Source organism: Diadema setosum, chromosome 5 (genome assembly GCF_964275005.1).
Source record: "Diadema setosum chromosome 5, eeDiaSeto1, whole genome shotgun sequence".
NCBI classification, from domain to species: domain Eukaryota; kingdom Metazoa; phylum Echinodermata; class Echinoidea; order Diadematoida; family Diadematidae; genus Diadema; species Diadema setosum.
Genome location: NC_092689.1, coordinates 23,441,150 through 23,462,060, shown reverse-complemented (window position 1 = coordinate 23,462,060; position 20,911 = coordinate 23,441,150). Strand labels below are relative to the sequence as shown.

Sequence of the window (20,911 nt, the reverse complement as noted above, 5' to 3'; positions counted from 1 at the left end):
AAAAAGTGAAATGTTTTTTTTTTTCTTTTCGAAAAAATGAAATAAAACTTGAATTAATTTGAACGTAACAAAAGGTATGATAGGCCTATTACGCAATGAAAATTGAACGAGAACAGAGAGAGAGAGTGAGAGAGAGAGAGAGGAATGTGGAAAATACACAAACTCCCCAATACACTCACTGGCGAACTGGAATGCAATCGTACAATTTGCAAATTGCATTTTTCATGGAAACATGAACAATTTCTCCCTCTCCGCCGTATGCTCCCATAGTCATCTATGGCATCATTATGATGGGCCATGCATGACGTAGAACAAATATTACAAGAGGCCACCTTAGGGCTCCCCCCCCCCAAAAAAAAAAAAAAAAAAAAGTCATGCATGCGTGTACTCATGGTACCCTCTGAAAGAATACTGTATGCACCCTTGATCATTATCACCCCTTTCCATCATTATAACTAATCTACAGAAACGATGACCATCCCTCTTCTCGACAGTACCAGCTTCTCCACGAATAGAAATAGTGTTCGGATTAACGAACCTTCATTGTTGGATTGACGAAGCTTGATTCATGCTGGGATTAACAAACCTTATTACATGTTGAATTAATGAATCACTGGAAAACAGGACCTTGTTTCATTTTCGTATTAACGAACCTTCGAGAAAACGAACGCAATTTCATTTTCAGGCCATCAACAAACTTTAGGAATTATGAGCCTTATTTCATTTTCGGAATATCGAAATGGTCTATAGACCCTTTATTACAGCAATATTCTGGATGAAACTGATTTTGTCAGCCTGATGTGCAGGGTTTGAGTTCAAACAGGGTAAGATCCCAAAAGTATACTTTTACGACATTGATTTGGTCTAGAACAATGCTCAAGTAATATAACTTGCATACCAGTTAATTATTGCACGTTCTCAATGAGCGATATCACGAAGTTTCCACCAAGAGACTTGTGTTATGGGTGAGAGGAATCAAATGCATGAGACACGAAAAAGGTGAAAACGGTGACGTCAGATCCGTAACATAAATGTCATGTTAATTCGAGGTTATTTGTTACCATCGCTCATTAGGAAGAGTGGAAATCTGATATAAATGTTAGTGCACCAATATAAAGGGCGAAACTGTTTTCGTCATCCTTGCCGGCCTGCTCTCGAAAGTCTAAAGCTGCAAGACCTTCTGCTACCCAATGGGAACTGTCAATTCTGAGCGTTGATGAAATGATTTATCGAATGGAGATTATTTCTTATTATTACCTATTCAAAACCGTACATCCTTGGAGGTATGACAATAATCCTTTATTTCGCCATATTCTGGGAAACATTATTCTTCGGAAAATTTCTCCTAAAGTCTCTAAACATTTCTATTATAACTACTGTTCACGTTTCGTATATTTAACAGTACTTAACTTCGATTTTACTGATTCAAATTTTTACTGTCGTTTTTTCTATCCCTAACTCACATTCTAGAACTATTTTAAGCACTAATGCTAGGTTATTTTTTCATCTGCAAATGGTAAATTATGCCTTTAATGAAACTTGGCAGCCATGTATATGTACGAGTTGGTGACGTTATGCCTATCAACTGTCAACTTTTGGGCACACATGCTCAAAGTCAAAAGGTCAAAAAGATCAAATGTCCAAAATTTCACTATTTCCCCCATATCTATGCAATGCCTGAAGGTATTTCTTGAAACTTTGTGTATACATGAACTATACCAAATGAAGATTCTCCAGAGAGAGTTTTGTGTCGTGAGGTCAAAGGTCAAAGTTCAAGTGAAAATGTTGAATTTTACTTTCTCTCCATATTTCATTTCATTCATTTCAATTTATTTTCATATTTCTCACATATATCACAATATAAAGTAAATTGATACGAAATTTATACAGAACACAGTACAAAATAGAACTTCACCGGAATGTTCAAAGTTTGTCTTGGTATACATAAGATCTGTATATAAATATGCGAGTTAAACTGAGAATATAATGCGAAAAATATGATGGGGCCTGCGGGAAAGCAAGCTTATATAGAGCCGCAGGTCCCGTGATAAAATCAGATCAGGGGAATCATAATTACAGATATTTTTTAGACCATACTATAACTGAGGGATCCGATTAAAACGAAGAAAGATCAAATCAAATAAGTGTTACTATCTCACAAATCTCACATATCTCACAAATAGTTCAAAATATCTTCATGGAACTTAGTACATATGCATGCACTGACTGGCAGTGATTATATAGGGAATGCATGGGTCATGGATCAAAGGTCAAGGTCAAATACTCCAAATTTCACTATTTTCTTCTTATCTAGATGCGATGCTTGCAGAATTTTTCTTTAAACTTAATGTATGCAAGTATGACCCAATGAGATTCTTTTGGAAGTACCTTGCCATGAGGTCAAAGGTCAAAAGGTTCAAGGTCTAGTGAAAGTACTAAATTTCACTTCTTCCCTCAACTTATGAAAGGGTCAAAAGTTAAGTAAAAATCCTCAAATCTTCAAATACACGCACTTTTAGACAATATAGCAGGGCTCGACACTAACGGTGGCCCGGTGGCCCGGGGCCACCAAAAACGCGATCGGGCCACCAAAATGTCGGATAATTGCCTTACTTTTGTAGATGGACAGGGGTAACAATCGGCTCCGTAAGATGCTAAAATGAATGTCAGATGTTTGCTTTTTATTTTGGAAATGAATAACGGTAATATTCGGCTCCGTATGATACTAGAATAAGTGTCGGATGTTTGATTTTGCCTTCGGAAATGAATAAGGATAACATTCGGCTCCAGAAGATTATGAAATAAATGTGGAATGTTAGCTTTGACGTTCGGAAATGAATACTAATAACATTCAACTCCGTACGATGAGAAAATAAATGCCGGATGTTTGCTTTTTATTTTGGAAATGAATAACGGTAATTTTCGGCTCCGTATGATACTAAAAGAAGTGTCGGATGTTTGGTTTTGCGTTCGGAATTGAATGAGGATAACATTCGGCTCCAGAAGATGCTGAAAAAATGTGGAATGTTAGCTTTGACGTTCGGAAATGAATACTAATAATATTCAACTCCGTACGATGAGAAAATAAATGCCAGATGTTTGCTTTTACGTTGGAAAGTAAATAACAACAACATTCAGCTCCAGAAGATGCTAAAGTACGTGTCGAATGATCCCTTTGACGTTCGGAAATGAATGAAAATGATATTCAACTCCAAATAGATAGTAAACTAAATACCGGATGTTCACGTTCAGGTGAATGATAAGAATAATGTCTCATGTTTGCTTTTATGTTCGAATGTATATAGCAACAACATTCAGCTCCGGATGATGCTAAAATAGATGTCGGATATTAATTTTGCTCTGACGTTCGGAAATGAACAACAATAATATTCAACTCCATAGATCACTGTAGATAGTCAAATAAATACCGGATGTTCACGTTCAGGTTTGAAGTAAATAGCAATAACAGATCAGCTGCGGAAGATGCTAAAATAAATGTCGAATAATCCCTTGCCCTTTGACGTTCGGAAATGAATAACAATGATATTCAACCCCGGATGATGATTAAATAAATGTCGGATGTTTGCTTTTACTTTCCAAAGTAAATAGCAATAACATTCGGCTAAGGAAGATGCTAAAATAAATGTCAGATGATTGCTTTTACGTTGGGAAGTATATAGCAGTAATATTCTGCCCCATACGATGCTAAAATGAATGTCGGATATTTGCTATTACATTTCGAAATGAATAACAGTAACTTTCAGCTGCGTTTGAGGGTAAAAGATGTCTGCCTTGACGGTCAAAAATGAAAAACAGTAAAATCCGGCTCCGTACAATGCTAAATTGTCAGATAATTCATTTCACTTTCGGAAGTGGACAGCAATAACATTCGGCTCCGTACGATAATAAAACAAATGTTGGATGATTGCTTTTTTAATTTTAAAATGAATGACGGTAATATTCTGCTCCGTACGATGCTAAAATGAATAACAGATTATTGCTTTTACATTTGGAAATGATTAACTGTATCAATCGGCTCAGTTAGATGCTAAAATAAATCGGGGATGTTTGCTTTCACGTTCAGAAATTAATAAGGATAACATTCAGCTCCGTAAGATGCTAAAATGAATGTCAGTTCTTTGCTTTTACATTTGAACTAAAAAAAAAAACAATTAATAGTAACATTCGGCTCCGTATGGTGTTAAAATACTAGTAAATGTTGGATAATTGCTTTTACAATCAGAAATGAATAACGGTAACTTCCAGCTCTTTATAATGCCAAAACAGATGTCGGATGTTCATAAATGTCTGCAAATGCTCCCACTCTATCGTTTCAAACGTAAGTTTTGACCACCTAAATAGGCATCAACTTTTATAATAATAAGCCTATTTGCTAAATCTTAAAACTCAGAATAACGGTAAGATGATTAAATTTTCTCTTCATTTATTTTAGACATGGGTACATGTATCACTTCAGTAATACTTAATATTTCATTTTCTATGTTCAGTAGGACCGATTTAGTATTTATGTTTTTCTTGATTTTTTTTTTTCGGGCCGCCAGATTTTACTTTCGGGCCACCAAAAAATAAAAATTAATGATTTCGGTGGCCCGATCGGGCCACCAAAAATAAAAGTTAGTGTCGAGCATTGAATATAGTCATTCACCCAATTAAACCTACTTTAACGAAAGTGAGCATTCAGCACATTTGTGACAAACCTGTCATTTTAATATTTTTCTGATAAGTATTATGTGAAACTGTCATCACACGTCAAGACATTGTACTATAAACCTACAAGGTGAACCATGCATTATGGCGGAAACATACCAGTCGTCATAGCGGCATTTCTATGTGTGTGTGTCTATGTATGTGTGGGTGTGTGTGTGTGTGTGTTTTGTTCTGTTTTGTTTTGTTTTTAAGTGGCCTCTTAGTGCAATTATTGTTTCTTCGTCACATATGGCTCGTCCTGATTATGAGTATACAGAGGAGAGGAAAAAAGTACCTATTTTTTTTTTTTTATTAATAATACAATTTACAAATTACGATCGTATTCCGGTTCGCCAGTGAGTGTATGTATCGGTAGTGTTTGTATGTTTTTAAGTACGTGTGCGTGTGTGTATGCGTGTGTGTGTGTGGGGGGGGGGAATTGTGCATGTTTTTGTTCAATTTTCACTGCGTAATATCCTACTACTTTGTTATATCGCTACATTTTTTCACTACAGACAGCTTAGTTTACTTCATCATCGGAATTACGAACCCTATTTTGTCTTCGGATCAACGATCCTTCGAACAACTTCGGAAAGGACATCAAGGAATACAATTCTTAATTTACAATTCTAGAATCTTGGCATAAAAGGCAGACAGTGTTTATCTCAGACAGATCTAAACTAATTTGTATAATATACGTAATAAACAATTCATGGGTTTCTTCTAAACGAGATGTTTCTTTTGAAAATGGTATCAGACACTTCATTTGAGCCACATGGGTCTTTTCTGGCGCTTTTGACGTGGTCATGGATTTTGTGCGTTGTGCTCTAGTTTCGTAACATATCGTGTTTCTGCCCATTGTGTGTGTGTGTACACCATCCACATAGGTTAGCTCGTTAATGTTATTTCATTTTTTCAGCTTCACATTTTCTACATAGGCATGCATTTCGAATTGCCAGGAGAGATGTCCTTATCTACATTTGAGTTGAAAATGTTAATCAGTACTTACAAGTCTTCTGTGAGACTGGCGTCTCGTAATTTCATGATTGCAAAGAATGCACCATATTTCCCTGGCACTTTGGCTTTGCAGGAATCCTTTTGTGTCGCAGGTCCTTTCTTTCTCCTTTCACAGAAAATGTACCACGGACGGATTTTCCCATGACAGTGTGATCACCCACAAAATGCCTGTTTAATGTAGATGTGCTTGGCAATAGTGATTAGCTATATGGCAGATTTAATTGATATTGAGCAACTATCTTGATAGATTTGATATGAAAATAATATAAAGTATTTTAGAATAAAGAAATGCCAATGGGAAAAAAATCATAAATCACACTTTCAAAACTGACAATGACAGTGAATATCTCGTAGACTTTACAACAACAGTGAGAGGTTTGCATTCGGCAGTAATTTTGGAGTAGTTTCCATGTGCAGAACCCTCATGAATTTTCAAATGCATGTGGTCATTTACTGCTATCATTCTCTTATTTGAAGTAAGGTAAGATGTTATACACATCAAAATGAATGGGAAAGAATGGCAAAATACTATGATAGTGTGAAAGAGACAGGGAAATTCTATTTTCACTGAAAGACAATATGTATTATACCTCGGAGAGTAGACTAGAATTCCTTTGGGTTCTGCAATGTGTTTTGATTGACATTGGTGCTCAGCCAATGAAACTTCGATATTGAAGACTGGCAACTGTCGTGCCACGCCCGCTTCCACGCCTCTATTCGGAGGTTTCTTGCTAGACGTATTTTTAGTCAACTTGACTTCCACATCGTCGCGCCCTCTATTGACTGCCAATCAAGGACTGATTCAGGCTAAAAATACGTCGCCCGCTAGACTAAGAATAAGCCAGCGGGGGCGCCGGGATGGAAGCTGCTGCACATGGCGCCTCTTGATCGGAAGCCGAGGAAACGGCCGAGGAATGCATGGCCCCGCCCAGTCAGCTGGACCAGCCCACCCTCAGAGACCTGCAGCAGAGTATCGTGGATTTCAAGAACTTTCTTACCACGAAATTAGACAAGATTTCGGCTGATGTGGTAGCCATCAATCAGAAGTTTGAAGAACTTAAAACCACTGTGGATTTTAACTCAAACCAAATCTCAGACATTGAGAAGAAAAAGTTGCCGGAGTTAGAAAAATCGCTTATAAAAAAAAATATTGCATCATTAGAGGAGAAAATCATCTTAATGGAAATCCATAACAGGAAATCTAACTTGCTATTTTATGGATTAGAACAAAACGAAGGAGAAAATGTGTTTGACGTGCTTCAAAAGGCTTCGTGACCCTTGGACTTGATGCCTCGGCGGCTTCTCGGATAGCGTTAGCCAACGCCCATAGGCTGCCGAGGAGGGAGGATGGTTCCCAAGCTGCCCGGCAGGCGCCCGTTCCTATCATCGCCCGGTTCGCTTTTATGCACGACAGAAACCGGATCTTAGCGGCCTTTGAAGACCAGCAGAGGAGGCGCACGAGGGATACCGCCCAGCCTGGAACGCCCGCCAACCCCCAACCGCGTGTCACTGTTCGGACGGACCTGCCGCCCGTTATGAAAGCCCGTCGGGCAGTGCTAGCGAAGGAAGCGTACAAGCTTTGTACGGAAAAAGGTCTCGCAACCAAGATTTTTGTGAAGGGAGTAAGTGTCATCTTGCAGTGGAAGGAAAAAGGAACAAACAGATGGAATGATTTTACGGATTAATTACATCAATGTGTGAGTAGAAAACATCTTAAGCGCCAATTGAAACATTCATTTTCATGCAGCTTTCCACAGTACATAATATTGTGTTGCAACTGAATTACTGAAACTTGAAAGTAAATTTTACACTTGGAAGGAACAAGGCATTGCAAGTGAGGATTTAATCCCTATGATTAGTAATTAGTATGATCTGAAAATTTCATCATCAGCATGACTAAAAATTGATTTTTATCAATTGGATTAAAATGGCAGTGAATTTGATGTGGATATTTATGAAGAGATAAAGAAAAGACTACATGGAAACCAAGTTAAGAGTCACCATCTACTATTGAATAGGTGCCTGTTGAAACTTGCATTTTTTCAGTTATATGGTGTTGCTTTATTTAATTTTCACACAAAGTTTAACTACAATTTGCCGAGTTATGACAGCGCCAGACTGGTAAACCCCACAGGCTCACTTTGAGAGTCTGCATATATGTATCCTTAATTCTACTACCAACAGTGAGTTCTGTAATTAGGCCGATTTATTCTATAAACCTGGTTATGCCTTAATCAAATCTATAATTATAATAAAAGGGTGGATTAGAGAAGTTTGGATTTGAGTGAGGATCAATAACGTAAATATTTTGATTGAATGTAATGAGACAGATTTTTAGATAGACGAGCAGTTATGTTGCTGGCATAACTGTTATTAAGTATATTTTGTTAGTAAATCTCCAATTTTTGTACCCAAGGAGCTATTTTAAATGAGTTCATGTGTATATGAATACAAAAAATGGATCTCCAAAGTAAATTAGGTCATTGAATCAGTTTTTGTTTGTGGAAGTTTTGAAAACACACAGTTTCATGGAGTACCTTTTTGACATAACCATCTTCGACTGCATTTATTTGTGTGTATAAAGAGCAAGCAACTAACTGCGTATGCTGATTATTCTTCCTCTTGAGAGAAGGCGAAGGAATATGTTGATAATTATATGATCATTTTTCTGTATTAGATTGGGCTGCATGGCATGCACCCTGCATGAGGTCTTCACTATACTCTGAATTGTCACCAAAATGGCCAAATAATTATATTGGTCGCTAGACTGTGTCAATATGTTTATTGGCAAAAAAAAAATCATCTAAAGCTACTTTATTTTGAGGCATTTAAAACCTTTTTGTTGTTGTTGTTGTTGATTCACACTTCGTCTCGGAAAAATCCAGGTTTGACTCATATTTGACTGTTTTTTGTTTCAATAGGTCGATCATTTGGAATCCATGTTGGGATGCGAGCGGTGCAGGACTTTGCATTGGAGCGTTGAGGCCTCACGCTCCTAATTCAACTCGCGCATTGCCTGCCGGGTATGAGATGAAAGATGAGGTAATGTTATTTTTTACCAAAAAAATCATTAAAAACCAGTCAAGTGGAAAATTGCCACCTTTGGTAGTGTGTGACATTGCTTGAGGATAGAGGCTTCTGCAGGCTATGAAGAAGTTGACTGAATCAGGGTTTTTGTATTTTTAATGAATTTTTATTGATGTATGAGGTAATGTGCTATTTTTATCGTTTTTGAGAGTGACTGGATGACTAGTCTCGTATGGAGGCTCTTAACTTTTTTTAGAGCTGGAAAACATCCCAAAATATGTTGTTTGCTTGAAAGCAGAGAAAATTTCCCTTCATCTGCTTCAATTTAAAAAATATCTACGATTTGATTAATTTTTTATGATTCATGGAATATGCTGCATTTAACACAGGTTTCTACGGGAGCCCGTAAAAGGAGCGTGAGGCCTTGATAGCATTGTTGATAGCATTGTTGCCACGCTCTGGCGCACTGATCTGCATGCTTATTGTAACTGCATTCTAAATGCTTGTCCTGAAACACTTTTATGGATATCTATTTACAATATCATTTTTTTTAGAATACTGAGGCATAATCAATACGATCATTATAATTTTTTTTCAGGACCTTGATAAAATATGTGCTTTTTGACAAAACTGTTTAGAATCTGATACTTTGTATAATGCTTTTGATTCAAATTGGCACGTAGACCATAATGGCATGTATTTGAAGGACCTATAGACAGAAGCTGTTTGGCCAAAGAAGACGACTATAATATACATTGCATGTTTATGTAAGTGCACACTCTTGGAAGTAGGATGGTTCCCCATCAGGACAATTGATATTCAAATGAGATCATGTTTAACATAACAAAAGTTATAAGTTGTTATACGTGTATGAGCAATGTGACTTGGTCCTGTTTAGTAGGTACAACTAATACGTGCCGTTTTAGGTCCCAGGTGCATGCCTGGAATGTATTTGGGAGATGGGTAGGTCGAATGACTCCGGCGCGACTAGAAAGGTTAAATTTGTAAATTTGAGACCCTAGAAATTGTGGTCTTTTCAAGGTTAATCGTGATTGTATCATACCACGGTGCATTTGTTTTTTAACCGTATAGAGTTTTGCATCTGGCAGTATTTTAGGCTTAGTTGTGATTCAGGAGCTGGAGGATTTTTGTGATACAGACAGTATGAGGTGTTTTTTTTTTTTTTGAAAGAAAAAAAGAGGTTGAAGACTTGATTGCTTCTTAGTTCTTTGCATTGTGATAGGGGCTGCGGAGGTCATGGGGGTATTCATTAATGCAAGAGAATGTTGTTTACTAGAAATTCCGTAGTGGTGTTGTGCCACTGATGTTTTTTGGCTTGTAAAAGGTGACATCTGATTATTAAGAAATTGTATTCTGTAAGTATTAGATGCATGCATTTGACCACTATTGTGTGTTCTGGGTTTGAATGATTTATATAAATAGTCTTTTCTTTATAAGCATGATTTGCATAATCCCACTAGTAAAGCTCCCTCTTAGGATATATATAATTGTATTGTATAATATGCGGATTTCTTCAAGTCCATGCTTATAATGATCTTGCATATTTAACGCACATTTCTCTGTCAACCTTTTATTAGTGTGCATCCTTTAAGTGAAAATGCGCCTGAAAAGATTGATGCATCATGAATTACAGCAGTGTTTGTGTGCAGAGGCATTGCAATTGTAATTCTGGGCACAGGGATGGTGGGTGAATCTTTTACTTACTTTTTTTTTTTTTTTTTTTGTATTCAACCTACTTGTGCCTGGAAGTGTATTATCTGTTACATGACATACATTAATATTGAACTGAGGTTACCGTGCCCCAGGCATGCCAGGACTTTAAACTTATAAATTATTTATAAATTAATGTATGAGGTTTTAATAATAAGGGCAGTCATAAAAATGTATCTAATGTTTAAGTAAAAAAAAAAAATGGTAATGACAGTGCGGCTGGGTGCCATTTTTGATGACCCAGCTCATGTATAAAACACAAGCTCACTGGGCGTACCTCACCGATGAGAGTGTGTTTGTGTAATTATGATTTTGTATTATAATATGAACACTTGTAATGCGCCGGTATCCATCATGAAAAGATGCTCATGGCGCAGAAAGAGAGGCAGAGAGAGAGAGAGAGAACAAAAAAAAAAGGAATAAAGGAAATGTTTACGAAAAAGCTTGTCTAAATAACCAAGTTTTAAGTGAGCTCTTAAACTCACTTAGAGAGGACAGATTGCGAATGTTGTGTGGAAGTCTATTCCATAGGAATGGGCCAGCATACAGAAATGATCGATCACCCCAAGAATTGTGAGTTTGTGGTACGGCAAGTAGAGATGAGTTTGAAGACCTAAGGCGCCTAGAAGGATTGTAAGGGGTAATCAAACTACAGTTGTAGTGAGGAGCAGTTCCATTTAATGAATGAAAAACAAATAGCAGTAACTTGAACATGATTCGATAATGAATGGGGAGTGGGTAGAGAGATAAGTAAGGGCGTTACATGTTTTCTTGTAGGTGACAATGAAACTAAACGGGCAGCATTATTTTGAAGCTTTTGAAGGCGGTCTAGTTGTAATTTTGACGTGTTATACAGTAGAGCATTACAGAAATCCAAACGAGAAGTAATAAGTGCATGCACTATCTTTTCTGTACTAGACTGAGTGAGGTACTTTCTGATAAATCCCAAAGTTGCGCAATCTATGTTGGTTTTCTTTTTTATAGAGGGCAGATGTTTATTGAATTTTATATTTTGCATTTCAAAGCGGCACACACCCAATGGTTGACTTTGCAGTTGTTTGCCCCTTTTCTTTCTCTATATACTCATACCCCTTTTACTTGGTGTGGTACTAGGCGTAATTTGTAGTGCATCTGGTATATTTTATTTACGGCGATTTATTTTGATTGGAAGGAAATTATGAAATAATTAGTTCTCTCCTTTGTTCTGCTGGGTTAAAATACTGTCTTTTAAAATATTTGCTATTGGAAAGTGATGACGTACTTGAATATCATATGAGATATACTTCATTGTGGCATATACACTATGTCATTACCTTGTCCTTCGCTACTATGCGGGGTTCGACTTTCTTTCTATTGTCTAAGATTATATACGGTTTAGTTTCGTAATTGTTATAAGCTATCTAGCTATAGGCAAGATACTCATAAAAATGAAAATTTTGTTGGGGCGTGTAGGCTGAATGTCACTGCAAGTTTGCATATATCGCCACTCGCCAGCTACATTTAGTTTTTTTTTTTGTTTTTTTTTTTTCACTTGTGCTTTTTTTTTAATTCATTGGCTGGGTTAGGGATCGGCATCTAGGGATATGGATAGGGCGTGGTTGAGGTATGTTAGATGCTGTGTGTTTGGAATGTTTGTACCACATGTTCAGTTGGAAGAAGACATAGGTTCCTTTTCAGTGATGGTTCTGCTATTTGCTCGCACTCAAACTAATTACATGTTTATACAAATCAGCTGTCCTCTCTCTGTACTCACAACTCGTTGGAAAGTCTCGGAGAGGCCTGAACGGGAACGCATGGGAGAGGTCTTTGTATTATTCATGTCTTGTGCTAATGCACGCTTTATCATTCATAATAAGAATCTTGTTAAATAATGGAAACAAATGAGCATCTTACGTTAATTTCTTTGAATGTTCGGGGAATAAGGGATAGGGCTAAGAGGAATAACATTTTTGCATGGTGTAAAAGCAAAGGAGGGACATTGTTTTCCTTCAAGAAACATATAGTACTGCTGATGTAGAGGAAAGTTGGAGCTCATAGTGGGATGGCTCAATGTTTTTCAGCCACGGATGAAACCATAGTAGGGGAACTTTAGTTTTGTTATCCCCAAATTTAAAGTTTGAAATTGAGAATGTTTCATTAGATAAAGATGGGCGTTATATATTACTGAAGGAAGAATTGAGAAGCGTGAAAATATTAGTAGGCAATTGTTGTTTCCCAACTAGAGACAAAGAAACAACACAGTTCGAATTTTGGGAGAAGCTAAATACTAAGATATCGGAATTGTATGATCCTTCTCAGCTCGTAGTTTTAGGGGGGATTTCAGTATACTCAAGAATGGAAAATTAGATTATATGAGCCAAAAAAAAAATATTATAAAAACTAAGTTCAATGAGAAATTGGAAGAATTTTTGAGAAGGTATGAGTGAGAAGATGTGTGGCGAAAAAGAAACCCGGAAAAAAAGGGAATTTACTTTTAGGCAAAAGTGGCCAATCGTTCAAAGTCGTTTAGACTATTGGTTTTTTCCTCTAATGCGCTTAATTTGGTTAATAAGTGCGATAAATTTTCATTTGGTAAATCTTATTGGAAATTTAATAATAGTTTATGTGCAGATCTTGAGTTTGTTGATATGTTGAAAGAGAAAATTTATCAATTATGGGAACAATTGATTCCAGAAATCCAGGATAAATTACTTTTTTGGGGATTTTATAAAGATGAAAATGAGAAATATAATTAATTATTCAAAGGAGAAGGCAAAACGAAGGAGAAAGGAAATAGAAAAGTTAGAATCAGAAATAAGTCACTTACAAACTCAATTATTGACCTTATTTGCAAAATCTATAACGGACGAAATTGAAGAGAAAAAAACAGCATTAAACAATTTATATGATTATTCTCGCCAAGGTCTGAGAATTAGGTCAAGAGCAGAGTGGTATGAAGAGGGAGAACAGAAAACACAGTATTTTGAACAGTTATTGAAATTTAGGAAAAGGAAAAGTGTTATTAAAGAAGCATATAATGAAAAGAAAGAAATAGTGTCAGATAAAAATGAGATTTTGAAAATTATTAGAACATTTCATGAAAAATTTTATTGTTTGTGATATTTTTGAAGATGAAAAGTTGATGTTCTTATCGGCTATTCCCAAATTAAATGAAGAAAGTAGAAATTTATGTGAAGGTGAAGTAACTAAAAATGAATGTTATGAAGTTTTGAAAGAAATGAAAGTTAATAAGTCTCCGGGAAATGATGGATTCACTGTAGAGTTTTATGATACTTTTTGGCCAGTTTTAGGAGATGTTTTAGTTGAAACGCTAAATGAGGCATATAATAGGGGGAACTGTCCACATCTCAAAAGGAGTAATTACACTTATAGAGAAGGAAGGTAAAGATGGTATGTATGTTCAAAATTATAGACCTATTACCTTGTTAAATGTTGACTATAAGATTTTATCAAAAATATTAGCCAAAAGGATTCAAAAGGTGTTACCTGAAATTATTCATCATGATCAAGTAGGTTATATGAAAAACAGAAATATCGGAGAAGCTGTGAGAATAATAGATGACATTCTTTTTCATGCATTGGAACATCCTTGCGGTTATCTAGTTGCGATGGACTTTGAGAAAGCATTCGATTCGGTAGCGCATATCTTTTTATTTAAAATTCTGCAATTATTTGGTTTCGGGAATTCATTTCAATTTTGGGTCAAAGTCTTGTACACGTATATCAGCAGCTGTGTTATGAATGGTGGAAACTCAACGGGGTACTTTTATATCAAACGGGGTGTGAAGCAGGGTGATCCTCTGTCTCCATATATATTTTTATTAGCTATGATTTTAGCTGGAGCTATTAGAAAAGATAAGGATATTAAGGGAATTCAATTTGGTCAAAATTAAATAAAACAAATTCTATACGCGGATGATATTTCTTTGTTTGTGAAAGATGAGGGCTCAGTTAAAAGGTTACAATTTTTATTTGCTGAATATGGGAAAATAAGTGGTCTCAAAATAAATAAAGGGAAGACTAATTTTTTTGATGGCTTGGGGAGGAAAAGGATAGGCCAAATATTCATTTGTTTGGGAATTTTGTCCAAGAAATCACAATATTAGGAATTCATTTTTCTTTAGATGTCAAGGCAAAAGAGAATTTAAATTTTAAAGAAATATTAAGCAAGATAAAAAGCCTTTTAGGATGGTGGAAAGAAAGGGATTTAACACTTATGGGGAAAATACACCTTATGAAAACATTCGCCTTGTCAAAATTGAATTATGTAGCATCACTTATTGTTGTCCCTCAGTGGGTATTTTCAGAAGTCGAAAAAATCACCTTTGATTTCTTATGGCATGGCAAAGACCGCATAAAGAGAAATATTATGTATCATGATTATGAGTTTGGGGGTTTAAGAATGACGAACTTTCGGTTATTTGTTAAGGCACAACGTATTATGTGGCTAAAACGCCTTCTATATGGAGAAAAAGAAGTTGGGTGGAAATTATTTTTTGACTTCAGTTTTAGTACAGTAGGAGGTAGATTTCTGTTTATGTGTGACTTCGATTCATCTATTATGACAGATAATGTACCACCTTTTTATTCGGAAATGTTGAAGGCTTGGCTCGATATTTATAAATATAGACAATTGGAAAATGATGTTGTAAATCCAATAATATTTAATAATAGACGTGTACGCATAGGAGGTAGGATGTTTTTTCATAGAGACTTATTTGATGCAGGAATAATTACAATTCAAGATATATTTGATAGCGGTCATTTCAGATCTCAGTCACATTGTCAAAGATTGGGTCTTGGTTTTAAGGCAGAAGAATTGCTTAAACTGAATGATATATTTAATGCTATACCCCAGAAATGGAAGGACCCTATGAGAGCAGGTACACTTCAGCAAGTTGATTCTACAAATTTTGATTTAAAATTGATTTTTTTTTTTCAGGTCAGAGAGTAAATTTGCAAGTTTTAAAATCGAGGAAAATATATGAGGCTATAGTGGAAGATTTACAATCATCTTATGTTTTACAAATTAAAGACAACCACAGTAGTTATGATTATACAAACAAAGAAATAAAAGATCTTTTTATTAAACCGAGTAAGTGTTCATTGATAAGAAAACATAGAATATTTCAATTTATGATGTTACATGGTATAGTTTACACTAAGGAGCGTTTAATGAAGTTTGGTTTTGTAACAGACAGCCTTTGTTCTTTTTGCCAACATGAGCCTGAAACTTATTTGCACTTATTCTTACACTGTGTTAAAGTGAAACCGTTATGGGAATTTATAATTATTTTGATATAAATGAGTTAAGGAATATGGATTGGAGAAATATATTTGGGGGAATCTCGGGTTATTCAAATAGATCAAAATGTGTAAATAGTTTGATTATTCTAATAAAATACACAATTTTTAAATCTAGGAAGGGAAATAAGTTGCCCACTAGAGAAAAGATGCAGAAGATCATTGTTGAATTAATAAATGAGGAAAAAATCATTGCAACCAAGGCTGGGAAGCTACATGTACATTTACAAAAATGGGAATATTTTGAGACTTTGTTGAATGAACCAGTCTGAAGTGCTTTGGTTTTGTGGAATCTATTGGATTCTTTGTGGAATCTAATAGGTGTCTGTGGCACCTTAAGAATATATTTCCTTTGTATGACGTACGACTTATTTGAAATGGAAATATTTGGTATCTTTCAGCTTTTTTAAGCTTTATGCAACGTCTGTGACTTCTATGAAAATAGTAATGTTTCCATAGTATTCCACTCTTTCTTTTCCTCATTTTTTCTTCCTTTCCTTCATTCCTTCTTCATTCTCCTTATCCTCCTCTTCTTCTTCCTTTTTTTTCTTTTGTTGTTTTCTATTTTCTCCCCTCCTTGCTTTTCCCATGCGTTCCTGTCACCCTGTTGGCGGGCTGATTACATAACTATATTTCTTATATTGTGATGTGTAGGCAAGAGCAGTTAACCAATATTAATTAGGTACATGTGTGTGTGTGTGCGTGTTTTTGTGTTTAGGTGTTGATATGTATGTGTACAGATAGGGGTGGGGGAGGAAACAGGAAGGGAATGAACTGATGGGGGTGGTAGGGATTCAGGAAGGGATATGAGTTAGGAGTAGGTGGGCGGGTGTTGGTCGATGAATAACATGGTTCCATTATCTATCATTTTACAATTTTGCTGTATAATCTATTTGAATGATTATTAAGATTAATGTTAGAAGAGTTGAATCATCATTGTTAAATTTAAGTAAATTTTGAGAGCATAGGGGAAATAACTGTATGTAAATTGATAATTGTCGATGAAAATGTAATTTTTGTTATTCCATTATGTACAGCAATAGCAAATTTGCTATTATGATCACAAATGTATATTTCAGTTATTTCAGTTGTAGCAAATGAAATTATTTTTTTGTATTACTTTGAATGGAACAGAATAAATATTGTTGAAAAAAAAATGGTATGTGCTGTGTATGGTGTGCAGGTACGTATAATTATGTGACGTGTATATGAGCTGTATGTGTGTGTTTGGAGTATAATTTTATGTGTGGAATCAGTGTGAATGTGTGGTGGTTGATGCTAACCCCGCCTAAACATGCACAAACACATGCACACGCACACACACAGACATACGTTTTCACGAACACACACACACAAACACACACAACCCGAAGCACTGACACACACATAAGACTACCACCCCCCCCCATTTACGTTTACATCCGCCTTCACACACATCCCTACACACACACACACACACCATACACACACAGACTCGCACTTACACATTATAGACATCCCTCACGCACACCTATTTACACGCACACACACACGTACACACACCCATTTCCCTTACACTCACCCATCATCCACTCACTCCATACACACACACACAAACACACACACACCCATGCCCTTATACACTCACCCATCATCCTCCCACTCCATACACACACACACACACACACGCATACACACACCACACATCCACTCATCTCCTCTTCATGCGCACCCCACACATATAATTATATACACACACACTCACACACACAAACGGACACTCAATTATCATGTGCGCGCGCGTATACACACTTCCACGAAACCTGACTTTTTACATGGTTCGTTTGCATGGATGTAGCCATGTCAGTTCAAAAAAGATGTCTTGGTATTCCAGTGCCAATGTCAAGAATGATATTACCCCCAAAATATGCTTCGAGGGCGGGCGACAATTTGTGCCGCAACACGGGTACATGTATTCTATGCCTCTGCGTGTTTTAACAGAGCGTTCCTAATACACCAAGAGGTAATTTCTTTGTTGTAATAATTTGAATTTACATATCTTAATCACTTTCATTCTATATGTTCAACGCACTGTTGTTTTTGTGATATATTTGTAGTACAATAATAGACAATAATTTTGTTATATATTCATATGTAATTACCTTCATGAACAAATGGGAGCAATTCAGTAATTTCATTGCTGCAAACTCACAAAACCATTCACTTGAGTACACACACACACACACTAAATGCACACACACACACACACACATTGTCTACATACACATTATATACACACCCACATTCATACACATTATACGCACACATGCTCACAGACACATCCCTCAAGCACCTCAACAAATGTTCGAAATGACAGCAAAAGGTTATTTCCTCGGGGTAAGGATTGGGATATTATATACCCTAAGCAATTTCACTTTATACATGCAAGGAAATGCCTTTTTAGGTGATACGCTATCAGCGTATCACCTATTGTGATTGTCAAAATCTCTCTTTATTAGGTGATACGCTATCAGCGTATCACCTATTGTGATTGTCAAAATCTCTCTTTATTTCTTTTTATTCTTCTTTCTTTCTGGACAATTTTGTGTCATCAATATCTCAAGAATGACATTACGGAATAACATGACATTTTCAGGGAACATGTCTCATGACAAAATCTAGCCACAATAAGGTTTTCATGACAGTAACATATCTATGACGTCATCTAGGCGCCATTTTGTGATTTTCGGACCATGTTACATGATCGATCATAACTTCATAACTAAAGGTCATTTCTGTATCATTTTCGGTGGACATTAAGTTCAGGTCACGCTCTATCTTACATTTTAATGCTAATTACCTAGGACATTATTACGGGCGCGTACGCGCGCGTCAAACTTTTAAAAGGCTCAAAACAACTTACCAATGGGAAATCTCGAAGTTTCAGACAATTTTAAGCGTTTCGCGCGTTCGCGTCCGTCCGCACATTTTCGCGCGTAGTGCGCGTAGACAAAATGAAAATGCACATTTTTTGACAGATTTGGATTCCTGATACATTAAGCAATAATATCCTTTGATTTCCGATCAATTTTGACCTATAACAAAGGAATGCGTTGGCGTCAAAGTTGAAATTTCGTGTGCGCGTCTATGTGCAAATATAGCGAAAAACATGTCTTTGTTTATTTCGCCATAGCTCTTTAAAACGTCTGGTTACCCTATGTTTTTATTGCATATTACAAAAACATATGAATTGGAAATAACGTTTCAAGTATCAATATCTCCATGAATACATTATGACGTCATCATATCATCATCTGAAATCAAAAAAGTGGAATTGATTTTTTTAAGGTACTGTTTCTGACATTCATTTGCTCGTATCTCTGTTGTTTAAGCTCAATATTATCCCAAATTCAGATATGTTGTACTTTGAACATTTACCTTTCAAGTCCATGTCATAGATTTGAAACTTGATGACGTCATCATGCTTTAAATTGTGTTTAAATGTAAAGACGCAAAATCGGACAAGTTTACGTGTTATGTCTATGGGAGGTGATTTTTTTAGAAACCATGCATTGACTTGACAACGTTTAAGCACCTTTATCTCAGCTGATTTTGCTTCATTTCCTCTGAAACTTAAGTATGTTGTAGCTGTGACAATAAGCTGCAGTAATCATGCATTTTATTCTTTGAAATCTCCTCATGAGGTTGACAATTTTGCAATTTAAAACTGAAAATGAGAATGGAATGCGGACGAAATGATTCCTGATTCGTCTTTCACGTACATAAGTTTACGTTCCTCTAATTTTCTCGTCGAGACATATGGTCGAGTGGTTAGAGGCGTCGTCTCAGAAACGTGAGGTTGCACACGTACGGGTTCGATCCTCACAAGAGCACGAAAGAAAATAATTATTATTTTTTTTACTTTTTTTTTCTTCAATGGAGTACTACACCTTCGTCCATGTAGAAATCACATTTGCATGTAAACACACCTATACGCACACACTCACACAGTATACCTTTGTTTTGCGTTGGAGACTGCATTACTTCGACTGCTGCAAAATTTTGCAGGCTGGGCTTTTCGTCCATGTACAAATCACATTTGCATGTAAACACACCTATACGCACACACTCACACAGTATACCTTTGTTTTGCGTTGGAGACTGCATTACTTCGACTGCTGCAAAATTTTGGAGTCTGGGCTTTTCAAACTGATATAGTATATTGTAACAAAATGAAATTTGTTCATACCAATTCAGTAACACAATGTAGTCGTGGTTACTTTGTGCTGATTTATACATGTAACAAGCTATACATTGTAAAAAAGGTATTTGCATTGTTCCTTTAAGTCAGTCTTCTGTATTGATGATTATTTGTAAATTAGTGGTTTTTGTGGAGTTTCAGATAGTGATAAAAAGTATGGATGATAAGTGCAGCGATAATTCCTACAGTTAGTTCAAAGTTGTGTTACAGATGTTTGATACATGCATTTAGCATTGTGTGTGTATATACGTGTGTATACAGGTTGGCCATATGACACATTCTAGACAAATAATCTTAATTAATTAGCAAACGTGATCAGCTATGGAACTGAATATGTGACCCGCTACAACAAAAAGGTCCTAAAGTCGCGCACGGTCGAAGCCGTGAAAATCGAGTTTGAAGTCAGAGCATTAAGATTGGTCAAAACTTACGATTTTCTGATTTTGATATATTGTTGGAGTCTAACATGTCTTCTATCATCTGTCGAAATTTTGAAGCAAAATGATCAAAGGAAAGACCAAAAAATAGCGTTTTTCTGAGCCATGTTTTTTGGCGTTTCAACGAAGCAGAAACTGGTTCGAAAATTTGGATTGAGCGCCAGAGATAGGCTCCGCCCCTAACAACGACCAGAGTGATCTCATTGGTAAGTTTGCTACTTGCTGCTAACCGAAGCGTGAAGCTCGCACACTGCCCAGTCGACTGGTGCATGCGGGTGGGGGTGCGCTATGCTCAACCGCTTCTCACATCCTGGTCACTGATTGGTTGGTGAGGAGACCGCCGACGCTGATGTGCTTGAATGCACTCTTCGGGGGTTGCTAGGGCTTACCTTCTATTGTCCAGAGGTGAAAACTGACTTGCGTGTCCCTTGATCGCGATTGCGTCGAA

General features: G+C 36.3%; 1 protein-coding gene across 2 annotated transcripts in view; it reads right to left on the bottom strand.

Annotated features, from left to right (window-relative positions):
- The window catches only part of LOC140229207 (S-crystallin SL11-like), an 82,097-nt gene that overhangs the window by 2,977 nt on the left and 58,209 nt on the right, over positions 1-20,911 (bottom strand). The gene's annotated exons all lie outside the window — the stretch shown is intronic.